Raw genomic sequence first — 27,187 nt, forward strand, 5'->3', positions numbered from 1 at the left:
TGTTTATGGGATTCTTCCTTCAGCTAAAACATGCATGTGGAACCCAGAGTATGATCCACCGTGTGATCGGGAAACGTGTTCAAATGTGTCTCAGTTTTCGTCCCATGGTACTCGGGTGTAACATTCCAGACGCTTTACTAACACTCTCCCCACTTGGAGAGTCAGTGCCTTTAACCTCCTGTTTGGCCCAGTTTGCAATTTCTGCGGAAAATGAACAGGAATAGGGAGAACCAATGAGAGACTAACTGGAGGTGTCTGGAAGGGTAAATTTAACTCTCATTTCCCACCAAGAAGAGGAATTAACCAAAGGCTCAGCGAGCCATGCTGGAACTACACTACGGCCTGAAGCAATCCTGCGGTGTTGCGGCCAGCTCACAAGAAATCGAGTTGAAGAAAGGAGCTCAGGGACCCTGTAATTCACAAACCTACAGAGTTATACATGACAGCTATCGTCCAAAAATATATTGAAGTAAGGCTGCCAAGAGGACTTGAAACCGGGGCAGAATTGCAGGAAACCGATTTCAGGAGGTAGACTGGAATTGCATGTAAAGCATAGGAAAACAGGCAGAACGTCCACAATGATGCACTTGGCCAAAAAGGGCATATGTGTTTTTTCCTGAATATATTCAGGAAAAAACTCATACGCCCTTTTTGGCCAACCAAGCAAGCTTGCAAAGGAAATCTGCACTACAATGAAGTCTCACTGCCCCCCGGTCAAAAGGGCCATCTGAAAAAAGTGTAAAATCCAGAAAGGCAGGACAGTCTATGGAGAACTGGGAGCCTTGTTATGCTGATGGGTGGGATGTAAATTGCCAACAGCCACTCTGGAGAAGTGTATGGTGTTTCCTGAAACATCTAAAAAACAAAGAAACAGAGCCTAGGGCACTTCCACTTATGGTCCTATAGCTTAGGGAAATTAAAATCAAAAAGAAACAGCCACCCCAAAGTTTGGGACGGCTCTGTTTACAAGAAGCTCTTTTACGGTACAAGTTCAATATCGCAGAAAGCGAAAAATGGATAAAGAAGTTGTGGTACTTACGTACAATGCAATATCACTCAGCAATGAAATGTATGTCATCAGGCCAGTAGCAGCATAATGAGTGGATTCAGGTACGATGATTCTAAGTGAAACAAGTCACACAGAAAATGAAACATCATAAGATATCACTAATACACGGAATGTAAACTTGGCTACACAGGAACTGAATTACAAAACAGAATAGGGTCTCAAATGTAGAAAACCAACTTATGCTTGCTTAAGGGGAAAGGTGAGTTGGGGTGCTGCATAAAACCAGAGATTGAAATTAACACAGATACCTTTCCATAAGCCAAATATGTAATAGACAAGAGCTACTCCTTGCTCAACGAAGTGGACTCAACACCCCATATTAAACGTCTAAGAATATACCTGACTAGCAAGAATCTTAAAACCTATGGATTTATATGTCTCCGAAAGAGAATCAAGTGTGTGTACAGCGGCATAAACGCAGCAGTGATAGGATTGGTGAGGTTCGGTGAGCAAATGCAGACCCTTTGAAGTCATATTGCATGGTACCCATTCCATGGTTCTCAACTCTCCAGGTTTAAGGGATTCTTCCTTCAGGTAAAACATGCATGAGGAACCCAGAGTATGATCCAACGTGTGATCGGGAAACGTGTTCAAATGTGTCTCAGTTTTCGTCCCCTGGTACTCGGGTGCAACATTCCAGACGCTTTACTAACACTCTCCCCACTTGGAGAGTCAGTGCCTATAACCTCCTGTTTGGCCCAGTTTGCAATTTCTGCGGAAAATGAACAGGAATAGGGAGAACACATGAGAGACTAGCTGGAGGTGTCTGGACGGGCAAATTTAACTCTCATTTCCCACCAAGAAGAGGAATTAACCAAAGGCTCAGTGAGCCATGCCGGAACCACACTAGGGCCTGAAGCAATCCTGCGGTGTTGCGGCCAGCTCACAAGAAAGCGAGTTGAAGAAAGGAGCTCAGGGGCCCTGTAATTCACAAACCTGCAGAGTTATAAATGACAGCTATCGTCCAAAAATATATTGAAGTAAGGCTGCCAAGAGGACTTGAAAGCGGGGCAGAATTGCAGGAAACCGATTTCAGGAGGTAGACTGGAATTGCATGTAAAGCATAGGAAAAGAGGCAGAACGTCCACAATGATGCACTTGGCCAAAAAGGGCGTATGCGTTTTTTCCTGAATATATTCAGGAAAAAACGCATACGCCCTTTTTGGCCAACCAAGCAAGCTTGCAAAGGAAATCTGCACTACAATGTAGTCTCACTGCCCCCCGGTCAAAAGGGCCATCTGAAAAAAGTGTAAAATCCAGAAAGGCAGGACAGTCCATGGAGAACTGGGAGCCTTGTTATGCTGATGGGCGGGATGTAAACTGCCAACAGCCACTCTGGAGAAATGTATGGTGTTTCCTGAAACATCTAAAAAACAAAGCAACAGAGCCTAGAGCACTTCCACTTATGGTCCTATAGCTTAGGGAAATTAAAATCAAAAAGACACAGCCACCCCAAAGTTTGGGACGGCTCTGTTTACAAGAACCTCGTTTACGGTACAAGTTCAATATCGCAGAAAGAGAAAAATGGATAAAGAAGTTGTGGTACTAACGTACAATGCAATATCACTCAGCAATGAAATCTATGTCATCAGGCCCATAGCAGCATAATGAGTGGATTCAGGTACGATGATTCTAAGTGAAATATGTCACACAGAAAAAGAAACATCATAAGATATCACTAATACATGGAATGTAAACTTGGCTACACAGGAACTGAATTACAAAACAGAATAGGGTCTCAAATGTAGAAAACCAACTTATGCTTGCTTAAGGGGAAAGGTGAGTTGGGGTGCTGCATAAAACCAGAGATTGAAATTAACACAGATACCTTTCCATAAGACAAATATGTAATAGACAAGAGCTACTGCTTGCTCAACGAAGTGGACTCAACACCCCATATTAAACGCCTAAGAATATACCTGACTAGTAAGAATCTTAAAACCTATGGATTTATATGTCTCCGAAAGAGAATCAAGCGTGTGTACAGCGGCATAAACGCAGCAGTGATAGGATTGGTGAGGTTCGGTGAGCAAATGCAGACCCTTTGAAGTCATATTGCATGGTACCCATTCCATGGTTCTCAACTCTCCATGTTTAAGGGATTCTTCCTTCAGCTAAAACATGCATGTGGAACCCAGAGTATGATCCACCGTGTGATCGGGAAACATGTTCAAATGTGTCTCAGTTTTCGTCCCCTGGTACTCGGGTGCAACATTCCAGACGCTTTACTAACACTCTCCCCACTTGGAGAGTCAGTGCCTTTAACCTCCTGTTTGGCCCAGTTTGCAATTTCTGCGGAAAATGAACAGGAATAGGGAGAACCAATGAGAGACTAGCTGGAGGTGTCTGGACGGGCAAATTTTACTCTCATTTCCCACCAGGAAGAGGAATTAACCAAAGGCTCAGCGAGCCATGCCGGAACCACACTAGGGCCTGAAGCAATCCTACGGTGTTGCGGCCAGCTCACAAGAAAGCGAGTTGAAGAAAGGAGCTCAGGGGCCCTGTAATTCACAAACCTGCAGAGTTATACATGACAGCTATCGTCCAAAAATATATTGAAGTAAGGCTGCCAAGAGGACTTGAAAGCGGGGCAGAATTGCAGGAAACCGATTTCAGGAGGTAGACTGGAATTGCATGTAAAGCATAGGAAAAGAGGCAGAACGTCCACAATGATGCACTTGGCCAAAAAGGGCGTATGCGTTTTTTCCTGAATATATTCAGGAAAAAACGCATACGCCCTTTTTGGCCAACCAAGCAAGCTTGGAAAGGAAATCTGCACTACAATGAAGTCTCACTGCCCCCCGGTCAAAAGGGCCATCTGAAAAAAGTGTAAAATCCAGAAAGGCAGGACAGTCCATGGAGAACTGGGAGCCTTGTTATGCTGATGGGGGGGATGTAAATTGCCAACAGCCACTCTGCAGAAGTGTATGGTGTTTCCTGAAACATCTAAAAAACAAAGCAACAGAGCCTAGGGCACTTCCACTTATGGTCCTATAGCTTAGGGAAATTTAAATCAAAAAGAAACAGCCACCACAAAGTTTGGGACGTCTCTGTTTACAAGAAGCTCTTTTACGGTACACGTTCAATATCGCAGAAAGCGAAAAATGGATAAAGAAGTTGTGGTACTTACGTACAATGCAATATCACTCAGCAATGAAATGTATGTCATCAGGCCAGTAGCAGCATAATGAGTGGATTCAGGTACGATGATTCTAAGTGAAATAAGTCACACAGAAAAAGAAACATCATAAGATATCACTAATACATGGAATGTAAGCTTGGCTACACAGGAACTGAATTACAAAACAGAACAGGGTCTCAAATGTAGAAAACCAACTTATGCTTGCTTAAGGGGAAAGGTGAGTTGGGGTGCTGCATAAAACCAGAGATTGAAATTAGCACAGATACCTTTCCATAAGCCAAATATGTAATAGACAAGAGCTACTGCTTGCTCAACGAAGTGGACTCAACACCCCATATTAAACGCCTAAGAATATACCTGACTAGTAAGAATCTTAAAACCTATGGATTTATATGTCTCCGAAAGAGAATCTAGCGTGTGTACAGCGGCATAAACGCAGCAGTGATAGGATTGGTGATGTTTGGTGAGCAAATGCAGACCCTTTGAAGTCATATTGCATGGTACCCATTCCATAGTTCTCAACTCTCCAGGTTTAAGGGATTCTTCCTTCAGCTAAAACATGCATGTGGAACCCAGAGTATGATCCACCATGTGATCGGGAAACATGTTCAAATGTGTCTCAGTTTTCGTCCCCTGGTACTCGGGTGCAACATTCCAGACGCTTTACTAACACTCTCCCCACTTGGAGAGTCAGTGCCTTTAACCTCCTGTTTGGCCCAGTTTGCAATTTCTGCGGAAAATGAACAGGAATAGGGAGAACCAATGAGAGACTAGCTGGAGGTGTCTGGACGGGCAAATTTAACTCTCATTTCCCACCAGGAAGAGGAATTAACCAAAGGCTCAGCGAGCCATGCCGGAACCACACTAGGGCCTGAAGCAATCCTACGGTGTTGCGGCCAGCTCACAAGAAAGCGAGTTGAAGAAAGGAGCTCAGGGGCCCTGTAATTCACAAACCTGCAGAGTTATACATGACAGCTATCGTCCAAAAATATATTGAAGTAAGGCTGCCAAGAGGACTTGAAAGCAGGGCAGAATTGCAGGAAACCGATTTCAGGAGGTAGACTGGAATTGCATGTAAAGCATAGGAAAAGAGGCAGAACGTCCACAATGATGCACTTGGCCAAAAAGGGCGTATGCGTTTTTTCCTGAATATATTCAGGAAAAAACGCATACGCCCTTTTTGGCCAAACAAGCAAGCTTGCAAAGGAAATCTGCACTACAATGAAGTCTCACTGCCCCCCGGTCAAAAGGGCCATCTGAAAAAAGTGTAAAATCCAGAAAGGCAGGACAGTCCATGGAGAACTGGGAGCCTTGTTATGCTGATGGGCGGGATGTAAATTGCCAACAGCCACTCTGCAGAAGTGTATGGTGTTTCCTGAAACATCTAAAAAACAAAGCAACAGAGCCTAGGGCACTTCCACTTATGGTCCTATAGCTTAGGGAAATTAAAATAAAAAAGACACAGCCACCCCAAAGTTTGGGACAGCTCTGTTTACAAGAACCTCGTTTACGGTACAAGTTCAATATCACAGAAAGCGAAAAATGGATAAAGAAGTTGTGGTACTAACGTACAATGCAATATCACTCAGCAATGAAATCTATGTCATCAGGCCCATAGCAGCATAATGAGTGGATTCAGGTACGACGATTCTAAGTGAAATATGTCACACAGAAAATGAAACATCATAAGATATCACTAATACATGGAATGTAAACTTGGCTACACAGGAACTGAATTACAAAACAGAATAGGGTCTCAAATGTAGAAAACCAACTTATGCTTGCTTAAGGGGTAAGGTGAGTTGGGGTGCTGCATAAAACCAGAGATTGAAATTAGCACAGATACCTTTCCATAAGACAAATATGTAATAGACAAGAGCTACTGCTTGCTCAACGAAGTGGACTCAACACCCCATATTAAAGGCCTAAGAATACACCTGACTAGTAAGAATCTTAAAACCTATGGATTTATATGTCTCCGAAAGAGAATCAAGCGTGTGTACAGCGGCATAAACGCAGCAGTGAAAGGATTGGTGAGGTTCGGTGAGCAAATGAAGACCCTTTGAAGTCATATTGCATGGTACACATTCCACGGTTCTCAATTCTCCAGGTTTAAGGGATTCTTCCTTCAGCTAAAACATGCATGTGGAACCCAGAGTATGATCCAACGTGTGATCGGGAAACGTGTTCAAATGTGTCTCAGTTTTCGTCCCTGGTACTCGGGTGCAACATTCCAGACGCTTTACTAACACTCTCCCCACTTGGAGAGTCAGTGCCTTTAACCTCCTGTTTGGCCCAGTTTGCAATTTCTGCAGAAAATGAACAGGAATAGGGAGAACCAATGAGAGACTAGCTGGAGGTGTCTGGACGGGCAAATTTAACTCTCATTTCCCACCAGGAAGAGGAATTAACCAAAGGCTCAGCGTGCCATGCCAGTACCACACTAGGGCCTGAAGCAATCCTGCAGTGTTGCGGCCAGCTCACAAGAAAGCGAGTTGAAGAAAGGAGCTCAGGGGCACTGTAATTCACAAACCTGCAGAGTTATAAATGACAGCTATCGTCCAAAAATATATTGAAGTAAGGCTGCCAAGAGGACTTGAAAGCGGGGCAGAATTGCAGGAAACCGATTTCAGGAGGTAGACTGGAATTGCATGTAAAGCATAGGAAAAGAGGCAGAACGTCCACAATGATGCACTTGGCCAAAAAGGGCGTATGCGTTTTTTCCTGAATATATTCAGGAAAAAACGCATACGCCCTTTTTGGCCAACCAAGCAAGCTTGCAAAGGAAATCTGCACTACAATGAAGTCTCACTGCCCCCCGGTCAAAAGGGCCATCTGAAAAAAGTGTAAAATCCAGAAAGGCAGGACAGTCCATGGAGAACTGGGAGCCTTGTTATGCTGATGGGCGGGATGTAAACTGCCAACAGCCACTCTGGAGAAATGTATGGTGTTTCCTGAAACATCTAAAAAACAAAGCAACAGAGCCTAGAGCACTTCCACTTATGGTCCTATAGCTTAGGGAAATTAAAATCAAAAAGACACAGCCACCCCAAAGTTTGGGACGGCTCTGTTTACAAGAACCTCGTTTACGGTACAAGTTCAATATCGCAGAAAGAGAAAAATGGATAAAGAAGTTGTGGTACTAACGTACAATGCAATATCACTCAGCAATGAAATCTATGTCATCAGGCCCATAGCAGCATAATGAGTGGATTCAGGTACGATGATTCTAAGTGAAATATGTCACACAGAAAAAGAAACATCATAAGATATCACTAATACATGGAATGTAAACTTGGCTACACAGGAACTGAATTACAAAACAGAATAGGGTCTCAAATGTAGAAAACCAACTTATGCTTGCTTAAGGGGAAAGGTGAGTTGGGGTGCTGCATAAAACCAGAGATTGAAATTAACACAGATACCTTTCCATAAGACAAATATGTAATAGACAAGAGCTACTGCTTGCTCAACGAAGTGGACTCAACACCCCATATTAAACGCCTAAGAATATACCTGACTAGTAAGAATCTTAAAACCTATGGATTTATATGTCTCCGAAAGAGAATCAAGCGTGTGTACAGCGGCATAAACGCAGCAGTGATAGGATTGGTGAGGTTCGGTGAGCAAATGCAGACCCTTTGAAGTCATATTGCATGGTACCCATTCCATGGTTCTCAACTCTCCATGTTTAAGGGATTCTTCCTTCAGCTAAAACATGCATGTGGAACCCAGAGTATGATCCACCGTGTGATCGGGAAACATGTTCAAATGTGTCTCAGTTTTCGTCCCCTGGTACTCGGGTGCAACATTCCAGACGCTTTACTAACACTCTCCCCACTTGGAGAGTCAGTGCCTTTAACCTCCTGTTTGGCCCAGTTTGCAATTTCTGCGGAAAATGAACAGGAATAGGGAGAACCAATGAGAGACTAGCTGGAGGTGTCTGGACGGGCAAATTTTACTCTCATTTCCCACCAGGAAGAGGAATTAACCAAAGGCTCAGCGAGCCATGCCGGAACCACACTAGGGCCTGAAGCAATCCTACGGTGTTGCGGCCAGCTCACAAGAAAGCGAGTTGAAGAAAGGAGCTCAGGGGCCCTGTAATTCACAAACCTGCAGAGTTATACATGACAGCTATCGTCCAAAAATATATTGAAGTAAGGCTGCCAAGAGGACTTGAAAGCGGGGCAGAATTGCAGGAAACCGATTTCAGGAGGTAGACTGGAATTGCATGTAAAGCATAGGAAAAGAGGCAGAACGTCCACAATGATGCACTTGGCCAAAAAGGGCGTATGCGTTTTTTCCTGAATATATTCAGGAAAAAACGCATACGCCCTTTTTGGCCAACCAAGCAAGCTTGGAAAGGAAATCTGCACTACAATGAAGTCTCACTGCCCCCCGGTCAAAAGGGCCATCTGAAAAAAGTGTAAAATCCAGAAAGGCAGGACAGTCCATGGAGAACTGGGAGCCTTGTTATGCTGATGGGGGGGATGTAAATTGCCAACAGCCACTCTGCAGAAGTGTATGGTGTTTCCTGAAACATCTAAAAAACAAAGCAACAGAGCCTAGGGCACTTCCACTTATGGTCCTATAGCTTAGGGAAATTTAAATCAAAAAGAAACAGCCACCACAAAGTTTGGGACGTCTCTGTTTACAAGAAGCTCTTTTACGGTACACGTTCAATATCGCAGAAAGCGAAAAATGGATAAAGAAGTTGTGGTACTTACGTACAATGCAATATCACTCAGCAATGAAATGTATGTCATCAGGCCAGTAGCAGCATAATGAGTGGATTCAGGTACGATGATTCTAAGTGAAATAAGTCACACAGAAAAAGAAACATCATAAGATATCACTAATACATGGAATGTAAGCTTGGCTACACAGGAACTGAATTACAAAACAGAACAGGGTCTCAAATGTAGAAAACCAACTTATGCTTGCTTAAGGGGAAAGGTGAGTTGGGGTGCTGCATAAAACCAGAGATTGAAATTAGCACAGATACCTTTCCATAAGCCAAATATGTAATAGACAAGAGCTACTGCTTGCTCAACGAAGTGGACTCAACACCCCATATTAAACGCCTAAGAATATACCTGACTAGTAAGAATCTTAAAACCTATGGATTTATATGTCTCCGAAAGAGAATCTAGCGTGTGTACAGCGGCATAAACGCAGCAGTGATAGGATTGGTGATGTTTGGTGAGCAAATGCAGACCCTTTGAAGTCATATTGCATGGTACCCATTCCATAGTTCTCAACTCTCCAGGTTTAAGGGATTCTTCCTTCAGCTAAAACATGCATGTGGAACCCAGAGTATGATCCACCATGTGATCGGGAAACATGTTCAAATGTGTCTCAGTTTTCGTCCCCTGGTACTCGGGTGCAACATTCCAGACGCTTTACTAACACTCTCCCCACTTGGAGAGTCAGTGCCTTTAACCTCCTGTTTGGCCCAGTTTGCAATTTCTGCGGAAAATGAACAGGAATAGGGAGAACCAATGAGAGACTAGCTGGAGGTGTCTGGACGGGCAAATTTAACTCTCATTTCCCACCAGGAAGAGGAATTAACCAAAGGCTCAGCGAGCCATGCCGGAACCACACTAGGGCCTGAAGCAATCCTACGGTGTTGCGGCCAGCTCACAAGAAAGCGAGTTGAAGAAAGGAGCTCAGGGGCCCTGTAATTCACAAACCTGCAGAGTTATACATGACAGCTATCGTCCAAAAATATATTGAAGTAAGGCTGCCAAGAGGACTTGAAAGCAGGGCAGAATTGCAGGAAACCGATTTCAGGAGGTAGACTGGAATTGCATGTAAAGCATAGGAAAAGAGGCAGAACGTCCACAATGATGCACTTGGCCAAAAAGGGCGTATGCGTTTTTTCCTGAATATATTCAGGAAAAAACGCATACGCCCTTTTTGGCCAAACAAGCAAGCTTGCAAAGGAAATCTGCACTACAATGAAGTCTCACTGCCCCCCGGTCAAAAGGGCCATCTGAAAAAAGTGTAAAATCCAGAAAGGCAGGACAGTCCATGGAGAACTGGGAGCCTTGTTATGCTGATGGGCGGGATGTAAATTGCCAACAGCCACTCTGCAGAAGTGTATGGTGTTTCCTGAAACATCTAAAAAACAAAGCAACAGAGCCTAGGGCACTTCCACTTATGGTCCTATAGCTTAGGGAAATTAAAATAAAAAAGACACAGCCACCCCAAAGTTTGGGACAGCTCTGTTTACAAGAACCTCGTTTACGGTACAAGTTCAATATCACAGAAAGCGAAAAATGGATAAAGAAGTTGTGGTACTAACGTACAATGCAATATCACTCAGCAATGAAATCTATGTCATCAGGCCCATAGCAGCATAATGAGTGGATTCAGGTACGACGATTCTAAGTGAAATATGTCACACAGAAAATGAAACATCATAAGATATCACTAATACATGGAATGTAAACTTGGCTACACAGGAACTGAATTACAAAACAGAATAGGGTCTCAAATGTAGAAAACCAACTTATGCTTGCTTAAGGGGTAAGGTGAGTTGGGGTGCTGCATAAAACCAGAGATTGAAATTAGCACAGATACCTTTCCATAAGACAAATATGTAATAGACAAGAGCTACTGCTTGCTCAACGAAGTGGACTCAACACCCCATATTAAAGGCCTAAGAATACACCTGACTAGTAAGAATCTTAAAACCTATGGATTTATATGTCTCCGAAAGAGAATCAAGCGTGTGTACAGCGGCATAAACGCAGCAGTGAAAGGATTGGTGAGGTTCGGTGAGCAAATGAAGACCCTTTGAAGTCATATTGCATGGTACACATTCCACGGTTCTCAATTCTCCAGGTTTAAGGGATTCTTCCTTCAGCTAAAACATGCATGTGGAACCCAGAGTATGATCCAACGTGTGATCGGGAAACGTGTTCAAATGTGTCTCAGTTTTCGTCCCTGGTACTCGGGTGCAACATTCCAGACGCTTTACTAACACTCTCCCCACTTGGAGAGTCAGTGCCTTTAACCTCCTGTTTGGCCCAGTTTGCAATTTCTGCAGAAAATGAACAGGAATAGGGAGAACCAATGAGAGACTAGCTGGAGGTGTCTGGACGGGCAAATTTAACTCTCATTTCCCACCAGGAAGAGGAATTAACCAAAGGCTCAGCGTGCCATGCCAGTACCACACTAGGGCCTGAAGCAATCCTGCAGTGTTGCGGCCAGCTCACAAGAAAGCGAGTTGAAGAAAGGAGCTCAGGGGCACTGTAATTCACAAACCTGCAGAGTTATAAATGACAGCTATCGTCCAAAAATATATTGAAGTAAGGCTGCCAAGAGGACTTGAAAGCGGGGCAGAATTGCAGGAAACCGATTTCAGGAGGTAGACTGGAATTGCATGTAAAGCATAGGAAAAGAGGCAGAACGTCCACAATGATGCACTTGGCCAAAAAGGGCGTATGCGTTTTTTCCTGAATATATTCAGGAAAAAACGCATACGCCCTTTTTGGCCAACCAAGCAAGCTTGCAAAGGAAATCTGCACTACAATGAAGTCTCACTGCCCCCCGGTCAGAAGGGCCATCTGAAAAAAGTGTAAAACCCAGAGGCACGACAGGCCATGGAGAACTGGGAGCCTAGTTAGGCTGATGGGCGGGATGTAAATTGCCAACAGCCACTCTGGAGAAGTGTATGGTGTTTCCTGAAACATCTAAAAAACAAAGCAACAGAGCCTAGAGCACTTCCACTTATGGTCCTATAGCTTAGGGAAATTAAAATCAAAAAGACACAGCCACCCCAAAATTTGGGACGGCTCTGTTTACAGGAACCTCATTTACGGTACAAGTTCAATATCACAGAAAGCGAAAAATGGATAAAGAAGTTGTGGTACTAACGTACAATGCAATATCACTCAGCAATTAAATCTATGTCATCAGGCCCATAGCAGCATAATGAGTGGATTCAGGTACGATGATTCTAAGTGAAATATGTCACACAGAAAAAGAAACATCATAAGATATCACTAATACACGGAATGTAAACTTGGCTACACAGGAACTGAATTACAAAACAGAATAGGGTCTCAAATGTAGAAAACCAACTTATGCTTGCTTAAGGGGAAAGGTGAGTTGGGGTGCTGCATAAAACCAGAGATTGAAATTAGCACAGATACCTTTCCATAAGCCAAATATGTAATAGACAAGAGCTACTGCTTGCTCAACGAAGTGGACTCAACACCCCATATTAAACGCCTAAGGATATATCTGACTAGTAAGAAACTTAAAACCTATTGATTTATATGTCTCCGAAAGAGAATCAAGTGTGTGTACAGCGGCATAAACGCAGCAGTGATAGGATTGGTGAGGTTCGGTGAGCAAATGCAGACCCTTTGAAGTCATATTGCATGGTACCCATTCCATGGTTCTCAACTCTCCATGTTTATGGGATTCTTCCTTCAGCTAAAACATGCATGTGGAACCCAGAGTATGATCCACCGTGTGATCGGGAAACGTGTTCAAATGTGTCTCAGTTTTCGTCCCATGGTACTCGGGTGTAACATTCCAGACGCTTTACTAACACTCTCCCCACTTGGAGAGTCAGTGCCTTTAACCTCCTGTTTGGCCCAGTTTGCAATTTCTGCGGAAAATGAACAGGAATAGGGAGAACCAATGAGAGACTAACTGGAGGTGTCTGGACGGGTAAATTTAACTCTCATTTCCCACCAAGAAGAGGAATTAACCAAAGGCTCAGCGAGCCATGCTGGAACTACACTACGGCCTGAAGCAATCCTGTGGTGTTGCGGCCAGCTCACAAGAAATCGAGTTGAAGAAAGGAGCTCAGGGACCCTGTAATTCACAAACCTACAGAGTTATACATGACAGCTATCGTCCAAAAATATATTGAAGTAAGGCTGCCAAGAGGACTTGAAAGCAGGGCAGAATTGCAGGAAACCGATTTCAGGAGGTAGACTGGAATTGCATGTAAAGCATAGGAAAAGAGGCAGAACGTCCACAATGATGCACTTGGCCAAAAAGGGCGTATGCGTTTTTTCCTGAATATATTCAGGAAAAAACGCATACGCCCTTTTTGGCCAAACAAGCAAGCTTGCAAAGGAAATCTGCACTACAATGAAGTCTCACTGCCCCCCGGTCAAAAGGGCCATCTGAAAAAAGTGTAAAATCCAGAAAGGCAGGACAGTCTATGGAGAACTGGGAGCCTTGTTATGCTGATGGGTGGGATGTAAATTGCCAACAGCCACTCTGCAGAAGTGTATGGTGTTTCCTGAAACATCTAAAAAACAAAGCAACAGAGCCTAGGGCACTTCCACTTATGGTCCTATAGCTTAGGGAAATTAAAATCAAAAAGAAACAGCCACCCCAAAGTTTGGGACGGCTCTGTTTACAAGAAGCTCTTTTACGGTACAAGTTCAATATCGCAGAAAGCGAAAAATGGATAAAGAAGTTGTGGTACTTACGTACAATGCAATATCACTCAGCAATGAAATGTATGTCATCAGGCCAGTAGCAGCATAATGAGTGGATTCAGGTACGATGATTCTAAGTGAAACAAGTCACACAGAAAATGAAACATCATAAGATATCACTAATACACGGAATGTAAACTTGGCTACACAGGAACTGAATTACAAAACAGAATAGGGTCTCAAATGTAGAAAACCAACTTATGCTTGCTTAAGGGGAAAGGTGAGTTGGGGTGCTGCATAAAACCAGAGATTGAAATTAACACAGATACCTTTCCATAAGCCAAATATGTAATAGACAAGAGCTACTCCTTGCTCAACGAAGTGGACTCAACACCCCATATTAAACGCCTAAGAATATACCTGACTAGTAAGAATCTTAAAACCTATGGATTTATATGTCTCCGAAAGAGAATCAAGTGTGTGTACAGCGGCATAAACGCAGCAGTGATAGGATTGGTGAGGTTCGGTGAGCAAATGCAGACCCTTTGAAGTCATATTGCATGGTACCCATTCCATGGTTCTCAACTCTCCAGGTTTAAGGGATTCTTCCTTCAGGTAAAACATGCATGAGGAACCCAGAGTATGATCCAACGTGTGATCGGGAAACGTGTTCAAATGTGTCTCAGTTTTCGTCCCATGGTACTCGGGTGCAACATTCCAGACGCTTTACTAACACTCTCCCCACTTGGAGAGTCAGTGCCTTTAACCTCCTGTTTGGCCCAGTTTGCAATTTCTGCGGAAAATGAACAGGAATAGGGAGAACACATGAGAGACTAGCTGGAGGTGTCTGGACGGGCAAATTTAACTCTCATTTCCCACCAAGAAGAGGAATTAACCAAAGGCTCAGTGAGCCATGCCGGAACCACACTAGGGCCTGAAGCAATCCTGCGGTGTTGCGGCCAGCTCACAAGAAAGCGAGTTGAAGAAAGGAGCTCAGGGGCCCTGTAATTCACAAACCTGCAGAGTTATACATGACAGCTATCGTCCAAAAATATATTGAAGTAAGGCTGCCAAGAGGACTTGAAAGCGGGTCAGAATTGCAGGAAACCGATTTCAGGAGGTAGACTGGAATTGCATGTAAAGCATAGGAAAAGAGGCAGAACGTCCACAATGATGCACTTGGCCAAAAAGGGCGTATGCGTTTTTTCCTGAATATATTCAGGAAAAAACGCATACGCCCTTTTTGGCCAACCAAGCAAGCTTGCAAAGGAAATCTGCACTACAATGTAGTCTCACTGCCCCCCGGTCAAAAGGGCCATCTGAAAAAAGTGTAAAATCCAGAAAGGCAGGACAGTCCATGGAGAACTGGGAGCCTTGTTATGCTGATGGGCGGGATGTAAACTGCCAACAGCCACTCTGGAGAAATGTATGGTGTTTCCTGAAACATCTAAAAAACAAAGCAACAGAGCCTAGAGCACTTCCACTTATGGTCCTATAGCTTAGGGAAATTAAAATCAAAAAGACACAGCCACCCCAAAGTTTGGGTCGGCTCTGTTTACAAGAACCTCGTTTACGGTACAAGTTCAATATCGCAGAAAGAGAAAAATGGATAAAGAAGTTGTGGTACTTACGTACAATGCAATATCACTCAGCAATGAAATCTATGTCATCAGGCCAGTAGCAGCATAATGAGTGGATTCAGGTACGATGATTCTAAGTGAAATAAGTCACACAGAAAAAGAAACATCATAAGATATCACTAATACACGGAATGTAAACTTGGCTACACAGGAACTGAATTACAAAACAGAATAGGGTCTGAAATGTAGAAAACCAACTTATGCTTGCTTAAGGGGAAAGGTGAGTTGGGGTGCTGCATAAAACCAGAGATTGAAATTAACACAGATACCTTTCCATAAGCCAAATATGTAATAGACAAGAGCTACTGCTTGCTCAACGAAGTGGACTCAACACCCCATATTAAACGCCTAAGAATATACCTGACTAGTAAGAATCTTAAAACCTATGGATTTATATGTCTCCGAAAGAGAATCAAGCGTGTGTACAGTGGCATAAACGCAGCAGTGAAAGGATTGGTGAGGTTCGGTGAGCAAATGAAGACCCTTTGAAGTCGTATTGCATGGTACCCATTCCACGGTTCTCAACTCTCCAGGTTTAAGGGATTCTTCCTTCAGCTAAAACATGCATGTGGAACCCAGAGTATGATCCAACGTGTGATCGGGAAACGTGTTCAAATGTGTCTCAGTTTTCGTCCCCTGGTACTCGGGTGCAACATTCCAGACGCTTTACTAACACTCTCCCCACTTGGAGAGTCAGTGCCTTTAACCTCCTGTTTGGCCCAGTTTGCAATTTCTGCAGAAAATGAACAGGAATAGGGAGAACCAATGAGAGACTAGCTGGAGGTGTCTGGACGGGCAAATTTAACTCTCATTTCCAACCAGGAAGAGGAATTAACCAAAGGCTCAGCGTGCCATGCCACTACCACACTAGGGCCTGAAGCAATCCTGCAGTGTTGCGGCCAGCTCACAAGAAAGTGAGTTGAAGAAAGGAGCTCAGGGGCACTGTAATTCACAAACCTGCAGAGTTATAAATGACAGCTATCATCCAAAAATATATTGAAGTAAGGCTGCCAAGAGGACTTGAATGCGGGGCAGAATTGCAGGAAACCGATTTCAGGAGGTAGACTGGAATTGCATGTAAAGCATAGGAAAAGAGGCAGAACGTCCACAATGATGCACTTGGCCAAAAACGGTGTATGCGTTTTTTCCTGAATATATTCAGGAAAAAACGCATACGCCCTTTTTGGCCAACCAAGCAAGCTTGCAAAGGAAATCTGCACTACAATGAAGTCTCACTGCCCCCCGGTCAGAAGGGCCATCTGAAAAAAGTGTAAAACCCAGAAAGGCACGACAGGCCATGGAGAACTGGGAGCCTAGTTAGGCTGATGGGCGGGATGTAAATTGCCAACAGCCACTCTGCAGAAGTGTATGGTGTTTCCTGAAACATCTAAAAAACAAAGCAACAGAGCCTAGGGCACTTCCACTTATGGTCCTATAGCTTAGGGAAATTAAAATCAAAAAGACACAGCCACCCCAAAGTTTGGGACGGCTCTGTTTACAAGAAGCTCGTTTACGGTACAAGTTCAATATCGCAGAAAGCGAAAAATGGATAAAGAAGTTGTGGTACTAACGTACATTGCAATATCACTCAGCAATGAAATGTATGTCATCAGGCCAGTAGCAGCATAATGAGTGGATTCAGGTACGATGATTCTAAGTGAAATATGTCACAAAGAAAAAGAAACATCATAAGATATCACTAATACACGGAATGTAAACTTGGCTACACAGGAACTGAATTACAAACCAGAATAGGGTCTCAAATGTAGAAAACCAACTTATGCTTGCTTAAGGGGAAAGGTGAGTTGGGGTGCTGCATAAAACCAGAGATTGAAATTAACACAGATACCTTTCCATAAGACAAATATGTAATAGACAAGAGCTACTGCTTGCTCAACGAAGTGGACTCAACACCCCATATTAAACGCCTAAGAATATACCTGACTAGTAAGAATCTTAAAACCTATGGATTTATATGTCTCCGAAAGTGAATCAAGCGTGTGTATAGCGGCATAAACGCAGCAGTGAAAGGATTGGTGAGGTTCGGTGAGCAAATGCAGACCCTTTGAAGTCATATTGCATGGTACCCATTCCATGGTTCTCAACTCTCCAGGTTTAAGGGATTCTTCCTTCAACTAAAACATGCATGTGGAACCCAGATTATGATCCACCGTGTGATCGGGAAACATGTTCAAATGTGTCTCAGTTTTCGTCCCCTGGTACTCGGGTGCAACATTCCAGACGCTTTACTAACACTCTCCCCACTTGGAGTGTCAGTGCCTTTAACCTCCTGTTTGGCCCAGTTTGCAATTTCTGCGGAATATGAACAGGAATAGGGAGAACCAATGAGAGACTAGCTGGAGGTGTCTAGACGGGCAAATTTAACTCTCATTTTCCACCAGGAAGAGTAATTAACCAAAGGCTCAGCGAGGCATGCCGGAACCACACTAGGGCCTGAAGCAATCCTGCGGTGTTGCGGCCAGCTCATAAGAAAGTGAGTTGAAGAAAGGAGCTCAGGGGCCCTGTAATTCACAAACCTGCAGAGTTATACATGACAGCTATCGTCCAAAAATATATTGAAGTAAGGCTGCCAAGAGGACTTGAAAGCGGGGCAGAATTGCAGGAAACCGATTTCAGGAGGTAGACTGGAATTGCATGTAAAGCATAGGAAAAGAGGCAGAACGTCCACAATGATGCACTTGGCCAAAAAGCGCGTATGCGTTTTTTCCTGAATATATTCAGGAAAAAACGCATACGCCCTTTTTGGCCAACCAAGCAAGCTTGGAAAGGAAATCTGCACTACAATGAAGTCTCACTGCCCCCCGGTCAAAAGGGCCATCTGAAAAAAGTGTAAAATCCAGAAAGGCAGGACAGTCCATGGAGAACTGGGAGCCTTCTTATGCTGATGGGCGGGATGTAAATTGCCAACAGCCACTCTGGAGAAGTGTATGGTGTTTCCTGAAACATCTAAAAAACAAAGCAACAGAGCCTAGGGCACTTCCACTTATGGTCCTATAGCTTAGGGAAATTAAAATCAAAAAGAAACAGCCACCCCAAAGTTTGGGACGGCTCTGTTTACAAGAAGCTCTTTTACGGTACAAGTTCAATATCGCAGAAAGTGAAAAATGGATAAAGAAGTTGTGGTACTTACGTACAATGCAATATCACTCAGCAATGAAATGTATGTCATCAGGCCAGTAGCAGCATAATGAGTGGATTCAGGTACGATGATTCTAAGTGAAATAAGTCACACAGAAAAAGAAACATCATAAGATATCACTAATACACGGAATGTAAACTTGGCTACACAGGAACTGAATTACAAAACAGAATAGGGTCTCAAATGTAGAAAACCAACTTATGCTTGCTTAAGGGGAAAGGTGAGTTGGGGTGCTGCATAAAACCAGAGATTGAAATTAACACAGATACCTTTCCATAAGCCAAATATGTAATAGACAAGAGCTACTCCTTGCTCAACGAAGTGGACTCAACACCCCATATTAAACGCCTAAGAATATACCTGACTAGTAAGAATCTTAAAACCTATGGATTTATATGTCTCCGAAAGAGAATCAAGCGTGTGTACAGCGGCATAAACGCAGCAGTGAAAGGATTGGTGAGGTTCGGTGAGCAAATGAAGACCCTTTGAAGTCATATTGCATGGTACCCATTCCACGGTTCTCAACTCTCCAGGTTTAAGGGATTCTTCCTTCAGCTAAAACATGCATGTGGAACCCAGAGTATGATCCAACGTGTGATCGGGAAACGTGTTCAAATGTGTCTCAGTTTTCGTCCCATGGTACTCGGGTGCAACATTCCAGACGCTTTACTAACACTCTCCCCACTTGGAGAGTCAGTGCCTTTAACCTCCTGTTTGGCCCAGTTTGCAATTTCTGCGGAAAATGAACAGGAATAGGGAGAACCAATGAGAGACTAACTGGAGGTGTCTGGACGGGTAAATTTAACTCTCATTTCCCACCAAGAAGAGGAATTAACCAAAGGCTCAGCGAGCCATGCCGGAACCACACTAGGGCCTGAAGCAATCCTGCGGTGTTGCGGCCAGCTCACAAGAAATCGAGTTGAAGAAAGGAGCTCAGGGACCCTGTAATTCACAAACCTGCAGAGTTATACATGACAGCTATCGTCCAAAAATATATTGAAGTAAGGCTGCCAAGAGGACTTGAAAGCGGGGCAGAATTGCAGGAAACCGATTTCAGGAGGTAGACTGGAATTGCATGTAAAGCATAGGAAAAGAGGCAGAACGTCCACAATGATGCACTTGGCCAAAAAGCGCGTATGCGTTTTTTCCTGAATATATTCAGGAAAAAACGCATACGCCCTTTTTGGCCAACCAAGCAAGCTTGCAAAGGAAATCTGCACTCCAATGAAGTCTCACTGCCCCCCGGTCAAAAGGGTCATCTGAAAAAAGTGTAAAATCCAGAAAGGCAGGACAGTCCATGGAGAACTGGGAGCCTTGTTATGCGGATGGGCGGGATGTAAATTGCCAACAGCCACTCTGGAGAAGTGTATGGTGTTTCCTGAAACATCTAAAAAACAAAGCAACAGAGCCTAGGGCACTTCCACTTATGGTCCTATAGCTTAGGGAAATTAAAATCAAAAAGACACAGCCACCCCAAAGTTTGGGACGGCTCTGTTTACAAGAAGCTCTTTTACGGTACAAGTTCAATATCGCAGAAAGCAAAAAATGGATAAAGAAGTTGTGGTACTTACGTACAATGCAATATCACTCAGCAATGAAATGTATGTCATCAGGCCAGTAGCAGCATAATGAGTGGATTCAGGTACGATGATTCTAAGTGAAATAAGTCACACAGAAAAAGAAACATCATAAGATATCACTAATACACGGAATGTAAACTTGGCTACACAGGAACTGAATTACAAAACAGAATAGGGTCTCAAATGTAGAAAACCAACTTATGCTTACTTAAGGGGAAAGGTGAGTTGGGGTGCTGCATAAAACCAGAGATTGAAATTAACACAGATACCTTTCCATAAGCCAAATATGTAATAGACAAGAGCTACTCCTTGCTCAACGAAGTGGACTCAACACCCCATATTAAACGCCTAAGAATATACCTGACTAGTAAGAATCTTAAAACCTATGGATTTATATGTCTCCGAAAGAGAATCAAGCGTGTGTACAGTGGCATAAACGCAGCAGTGAAAGGATTGGTGAGGTTCGGTGAGCAAATAAAGACCCTTTGAAGTCATATTGCATGGTACCCATTCCACGGTTCTCAACTCTCCAGGTTTAAGGGATTCTTCCTTCAGCTAAAACATGCATGTGGAACCCAGAGTATGATCCAACGTGTGATCGGGAAACGTGTTCAAATGTGTCTCAGTTTTCGTCCCCTGGTACTCGGGTGCAACATTCCAGACGCTTTACTAACACTCTCCCCACTTGGAGAGTCAGTGCCTTTAACCTCCTGTTTGGCCCAGTTTGCAATTTCTGCAGAAAATGAACAGGAATAGGGAGAACCAATGAGAGACTAGCTGGAGGTGTCTGGACGGGTAAATTTAACTCTCATTTCCCACCAGGAAGAGGAATTAACCAAAGGCTCAGCATGCCATGCCATTACCACACTAGGGCCTGAAGCAATCCTGCAGTGTTTCGGCCAGCTCACAAGAAAGCGAGTTGAAGAAAGGAGCTCAGGGGCACTGTAATTCACAAACCTGCAGAGTTATAAATGACAGCTATCATCCAAAAATATATTGAAGTAAGGCTGCCAAGAGGACTTGAATGTGGGGCAGAATTGCAGGAAACCGATTTCAGGAGGTAGACAGGAATTGCATGTAAAGCATAGGAAAAGAGGCAGAACGTCCACAATGATGCACTTGGCCAAAAAGGGCGTATGCGTTTTTTCCTGAATATATTCAGGAAAAAACGCATACGCCCTTTTTGGCCAACCAAGCAAGCTTGCAAAGGAAATCTGCACTACAATGAAGTCTCACTGCCCCCCGGTCAGAAGGGCCATCTGAAAAAAGTGTAAAACCCAGAAAGGCACGACAGGCCATGGAGAACTGGGAGCCTAGTTAGGCTGATGGGCGGGATGTAAATTGCCAACAGCCACTCTGGAGAAGTGTATGGTGTTTCCTGAAACATCTAAAAAACAAAGCAACAGAGCCTAGAGCACTTCCACTTATGGTCCTATAGCTTAGGGAAATTAAAATCAAAAAGACACAGCCACCCCAAAATTTGGGACGGCTCTGTTTACAGGAACCTCATTTACGGTACAAGTTCAATATCACAGAAAGCGAAAAATGGATAAAGAAGTTGTGGTACTAACGTACAATGCAATATCACTCAGCAATTAAATCTATGTCATCAGGCCCATAGCAGCATAATGAGTGGATTCAGGTACGATGATTCTAAGTGAAATATGTCACACAGAAAAAGAAACATCATAAGATATCACTAATACACGGAATGTAAACTTGGCTACACAGGAACTGAATTACAAAACAGAATAGGGTCTCAAATGTAGAAAACCAACTTATGCTTGCTTAAGGGGAAAGGTGAGTTGGGGTGCTGCATAAAACCAGAGATTGAAATTAGCACAGATACCTTTCCATAAGCCAAATATGTAATAGACAAGAGCTACTGCTTGCTCAACGAAGTGGACTCAACACCCCATATTAAACGCCTAAGGATATATCTGACTAGTAAGAAACTTAAAACCTATTGATTTATATGTCTCCGAAAGAGAATCAAGTGTGTGTACAGCGGCATAAACGCAGCAGTGATAGGATTGGTGAGGTTCGGTGAGCAAATGCAGACCCTTTGAAGTCATATTGCATGGTACCCATTCCATGGTTCTCAACTCTCCATGTTTATGGGATTCTTCCTTCAGCTTAAACATGCATGTGGAACCCAGAGTATGATCCACCGTGTGATCGGGAAACGTGTTCAAATGTGTCTCAGTTTTCGTCCCATGGTACTCGGGTGTAACATTCCAGACGCTTTACTAACACTCTCCCCACTTGGAGAGTCAGTGCCTTTAACCTCCTGTTTGGCCCAGTTTGCAATTTCTGCGGAAAATGAACAGGAATAGGGGAACCAATGAGAGACTAACTGGAGGTGTCTGGACGGGTAAATTTAACTCTCATTTCCCACCAAGAAGAGGAATTAACCAAAGGCTCAGCGAGCCATGCCGGAACCACACTAGGGCCTGAAGCAATCCTGCGGTGTTGCGGCCAGCTCACAAGAAATCGAGTTGAAGAAAGGAGCTCAGGGACCCTGTAATTCACAAACCTGCAGAGTTATACATGACAGCTATCGTCCAAAAATATATTGAAGTAAGGCTGCCAAGAGGACTTGAAAGCGGGGCAGAATTGCAGGAAACCGATTTCAGGAGGTAGACTGGAATTGCATGTAAAGCATAGGAAAAGAGGCAGAACGTCCACAATGATGCACTTGGCCAAAAAGGGCGTATGCGTTTTTTCCTGAATATATTCAGGAAAAAACGCATACGCCCTTTTTGGCCAACCAAGCAAGCTTGCAAAGGAAATCTGCACTCCAATGAAGTCTCACTGCCCCCCGGTCAAAAGGGCCATCTGAAAAAAGTGTAAAATCCAGAAAGGCAGGACAGTCCATGGAGAACTGGGAGCCTTGTTATGCTGATGGGCGGGATGTAAATTGCCAACAGCCACTCTGGAGAAGTGTATGGTGTTTCCTGAAACATCTAAAAAACAAAGCAACAGAGCCTAGGGCAATTCCACTTATGGTCCTATAGCTTAGGGAAATTAAAATCAAAAAGACACAGCCACCCCAAAGTTTGGGACGGCTCTGTTTACAAGAAGCTCTTTTACGGTACAAGTTCAATATCGCAGAAAGCGAAAAATGGATAAAGAAGTTGTGGTACTTACGTACAATGCAATATCACTCAGCAATGAAATGTATGTCATCAGGCCAGTAGCAGCATAATGAGTGGATTCAGGTACGATGATTCTAAGTGAAATAAGTCACACAGAAAAAGAAACATCATAAGATATCACTAATACACGGAATGTAAACTTGGCTACACAGGAACTGAATTACAAAACAGAATAGGGTCTCAAATGTAGAAAACCAACTTATGCTTACTTAAGGGGAAAGGTGAGTTGGGGTGCTGCATAAAACCAGAGATTGAAATTAACACAGATACCTTTCCATAAGCCAAATATGTAATAGACAAGAGCTACTCCTTGCTCAACGAAGTGGACTCAACACCCCATATTAAACGCCTAAGAATATACCTGACTAGTAAGAATCTTAAAACCTATGGATTTATATGTCTCCGAAAGAGAATCAAGCGTGTGTACAGTGTCATAAACGCAGCAGTGAAAGGATTGGTGAGGTTCGGTGAGCAAATGAAGACCCTTTGAAGTCATATTGCATGGTACCCATTCCACGGTTCTCAACTCTCCAGGTTTAAGGGATTCTTCCTTCAGCTAAAACATGCATGTGGAACCCAGAGTATGATCCAACGTGTGATCGGGAAACGTGTTCAAATGTGTCTCAGTTTTCGTCCCCTGGTACTCGGGTGCAACATTCCAGACGCTTTACTAACACTCTCCCCACTTGGAGAGTCAGTGCCTTTAACCTCCTGTTTGGCCCAGTTTGCAATTTCTGCAGAAAATGAACAGGAATAGGGAGAACCAATGAGAGACTAGCTGGAGGTGTCTGGACGGGTAAATTTAACTCTCATTTCCCACCAGGAAGAGGAATTAACCAAAGGCTCAGCGTGCCATGCCATTACCACACTAGGGCCTGAAGCAATCCTGCAGTGTTTCGGCCAGCTCACAAGAAAGCGAGTTGAAGAAAGGAGCTCAGGGGCACTGTAATTCACAAACCTGCAGAGTTATAAATGACAGCTATCATCCAAAAATATATTGAAGTAAGGCTGCCAAGAGGACTTGAATGCGGGGCAGAATTGCAGGAAACCGATTTCAGGAGGTAGACAGGAATTGCATGTAAAGCATAGGAAAAGAGGCAGAACGTCCACAATGATGCACTTGGCCAAAAAGGGCGTATGCGTTTTTTCCTGAATATATTCAGGAAAAAACGCATACGCACTTTTTGGCCAACCAAGCAAGCTTGCAAAGGAAATCTGCACTACAATGAAGTCTCACTGCCCCCCGGTCAGAAGGGCCATCTGAAAAAAGTGTAAAACCCAGAAAGGCACGACAGGCCATGGAGAACTGGGAGCCTAGTTAGGCTGATGGGCGGGATGTAAATTGCCAACAGCCACTCTGGAGAAGTGTATGGTGTTTCCTGAAACATCTAAAAAACAAAGCAACAGAGCCTAGGGCACTTCCACTTATGGTCCTATAGCTTAGGGAAATTAAAATCAAAAAGACACAGCCACCCCAAAATTTGGGACGGCTCTGTTTACAGGAACCTCATTTACGGTACAAGTTCAATATCACAGAAATCGAAAAATGGATAAAGAAATTGTGGTACTAACGTACAATGCAATATCACTCAGCAATTAAATCTATGTCATCAGGCCCATAGCAGCATAATGAGTGGATTCAGGTACGATGATTCTAAGTGAAATATGTCACACAGAAAAAGAAACATCATAAGATATCACTAATACACGGAATGTAAACTTGGCTACACAGGAACTGAATTACAAAACAGAATAGGGTCTCAAATGTAGAAAACCAACTTATGCTTGCTTAAGGGGAAAGGTGAGTTGGGGTGCTGCATAAAACCAGAGATTGAAATTAGCACAGATACCTTTCCATAAGCCAAATATGTAATAGACAAGAGCTACTGCTTGCTCAACGAAGTGGACTCAACACCCCATATTAAACGCCTAAGAATATACCTGACTAGTAAGAATCTTAAAACCTATGGATTTATATGTCTCCGAAAGAGAATCAAGCGTGTGTACAGCGGCATAAACGCAGCAGTGAAAGGATTGGTGAGGTTCGGTGAGCAAATGAAGACCCTTTGAAGTCATATTGCATGGTACCCATTCCACGGTTCTCAACTCTCCAGGTTTAAGGGATTCTTCCTTCAGATAAAACATGCATGTGGAACCCAGAGTATGATCCAACGTGTGATCGGGAAACGTGTTCAAATGTGTCTCAGTTTTCGTCCCCTGGTACTCGGGTGCAACATTCCAGACGCTTTACTAACACTCTCCCCACTTGGAGAGTCAGTGCCTTTAACCTCCTCTTTGGCCCAGTTTGCAATTTCTGCGGAAAATGAACAGGAATAGGGAGAACCAATGAGAGACTAACTGGAGGTGTCTGGACGGGTAAATTTAACTCTCATTTCCCACCAAGAAGGGGAATTAACCAAAGGCTCAGCGAGGCATGCCGGAACCACACTAGGGCCTGAAGCAATCCTGCGGTGTTGCGGCCAGCTCACAAGAAATCGAGTTGAAGAAAGGAGCTCAGGGACCCTGTAATTCACAAACCTGCAGAGTTATACATGACAGCTATCGTCCAAAAATATATTGAAGTAAGGCTGCCAAGAGGACTTGAAAGCGGGGCAGAATTGCAGGAAACCGATTTCAGGAGGTAGACTGGAATTGCATGTAAAGCATAGGAAAAGAGGCAGAACGTCCACAATGATGCACTTGGCCAAAAAGGGCGTATGCGTTTTTTCCTGAATATATTCAGGAAAAAACGCATACGAACTTTTTGGCCAACCAAGCAAGCTTGCAAAGGAAATCTGCACTCCAATGAAGTCTCACTGCCCCCCGGTCAAAAGGGCCATATGAAAAAAGTGTAAAATCCAGAAAGGCAGGACAGTCCATGGAGAACTGGGAGCCTTCTTATGCTGATGGGCGGGATGTAAATTGCCAACAGCCACTCTGGAGAAGTGTATGGTGTTTCCTGAAACATCTAAAAAACAAAGCAACAGAGCCTAGGGCACTTCCACTTATGGTCCTATAGCTTAGGGAAATTAAAATCAAAAAGACACAGCCACCCCAAAGTTTGGGACGGCTCTGTTTACAAGAAGCTCTTTTACGGTACAAGTTCAATATCGCAGAAAGCGAAAAATGGATAAAGAAGTTGTGGTACTTACGTACAATGCAATATCACTCAGCAATGAAATGTATGTCATCAGGCCCGTAGCAGCATAATGAGTGGATTCAGGTACGATGATTCTAAGTGAAATAAGTCACACAGAAAAAGAAACATCATAAGATATCACTAATACACGGAATGTAAACTTGGCTACACAGGAACTGAATTACAAAACAGAATAGGGTCTCAAATGTAGAAAACCAACTTATGCTTACTTAAGGGGAAAGGTGAGTTGGGGTGCTGCATAAAACCAGAGATTGAAATTAACACAGATACCTTTCCATAAGCCAAATATGTAATAGACAAGAGCTACTCCTTGCTCAACGAAGTGGACTCAACACCCCATATTAAACGCCTAAGAATATACCTGACTAGTAAGAATCTTAAAGCCTATGGATTTATATGTCTCCGAAAGAGAATCAAGCGTGTGTACAGTGGCATAAACGCAGCAGTGAAAGGATTGGTGAGGTTCGGTGAGCAAATGAAGACCCTTTGAAGTCATATTGCATGGTACCCATTCCACGGTTCTCAACTCTCCAGGTTTAAGGGATTCTTCCTTCAGCTAAAACATGCATGTGGAACCCAGAGTATGATCCACCGTGTGATCGGGAAACGTGTTCAAATGTGTCTCAGTTTTCGTCCCCTGGTACTCGGGTGCAACATTCCAGACGCTTTACTAACACTCTCCCCACTTGGAGAGTCAGTGCCTTTAACCTCCTGTTTGGCCCAGTTTGCAATTTCTGCGGAAAATGAACAGGAATAGGGAGAACACATGAGAGACTAGCTGGAGGTGTCTGGACGGGCAAATTTAACTCTCATTTCCCACCAGGAAGAGGAATTAACCAAAGGCTCAGCGAGCCATGCCGGAACC

The 27,187-nt window shown here is 43.6% G+C and overlaps 1 long non-coding RNA gene across 1 annotated transcript in view; it reads right to left on the minus strand.

Annotated features, from left to right (window-relative positions):
* Positions 1 to 27,187, minus strand: part of LOC137217937 (uncharacterized) — a 791,001-nt gene that overhangs the window by 245,285 nt on the left and 518,529 nt on the right. The window lies entirely within an intron of this gene.

Source organism: Pseudorca crassidens (assembly GCF_039906515.1).
Source record: "Pseudorca crassidens isolate mPseCra1 chromosome 1 unlocalized genomic scaffold, mPseCra1.hap1 SUPER_1_unloc_5, whole genome shotgun sequence".
NCBI classification, from domain to species: Eukaryota; Metazoa; Chordata; class Mammalia; order Artiodactyla; family Delphinidae; genus Pseudorca; species Pseudorca crassidens.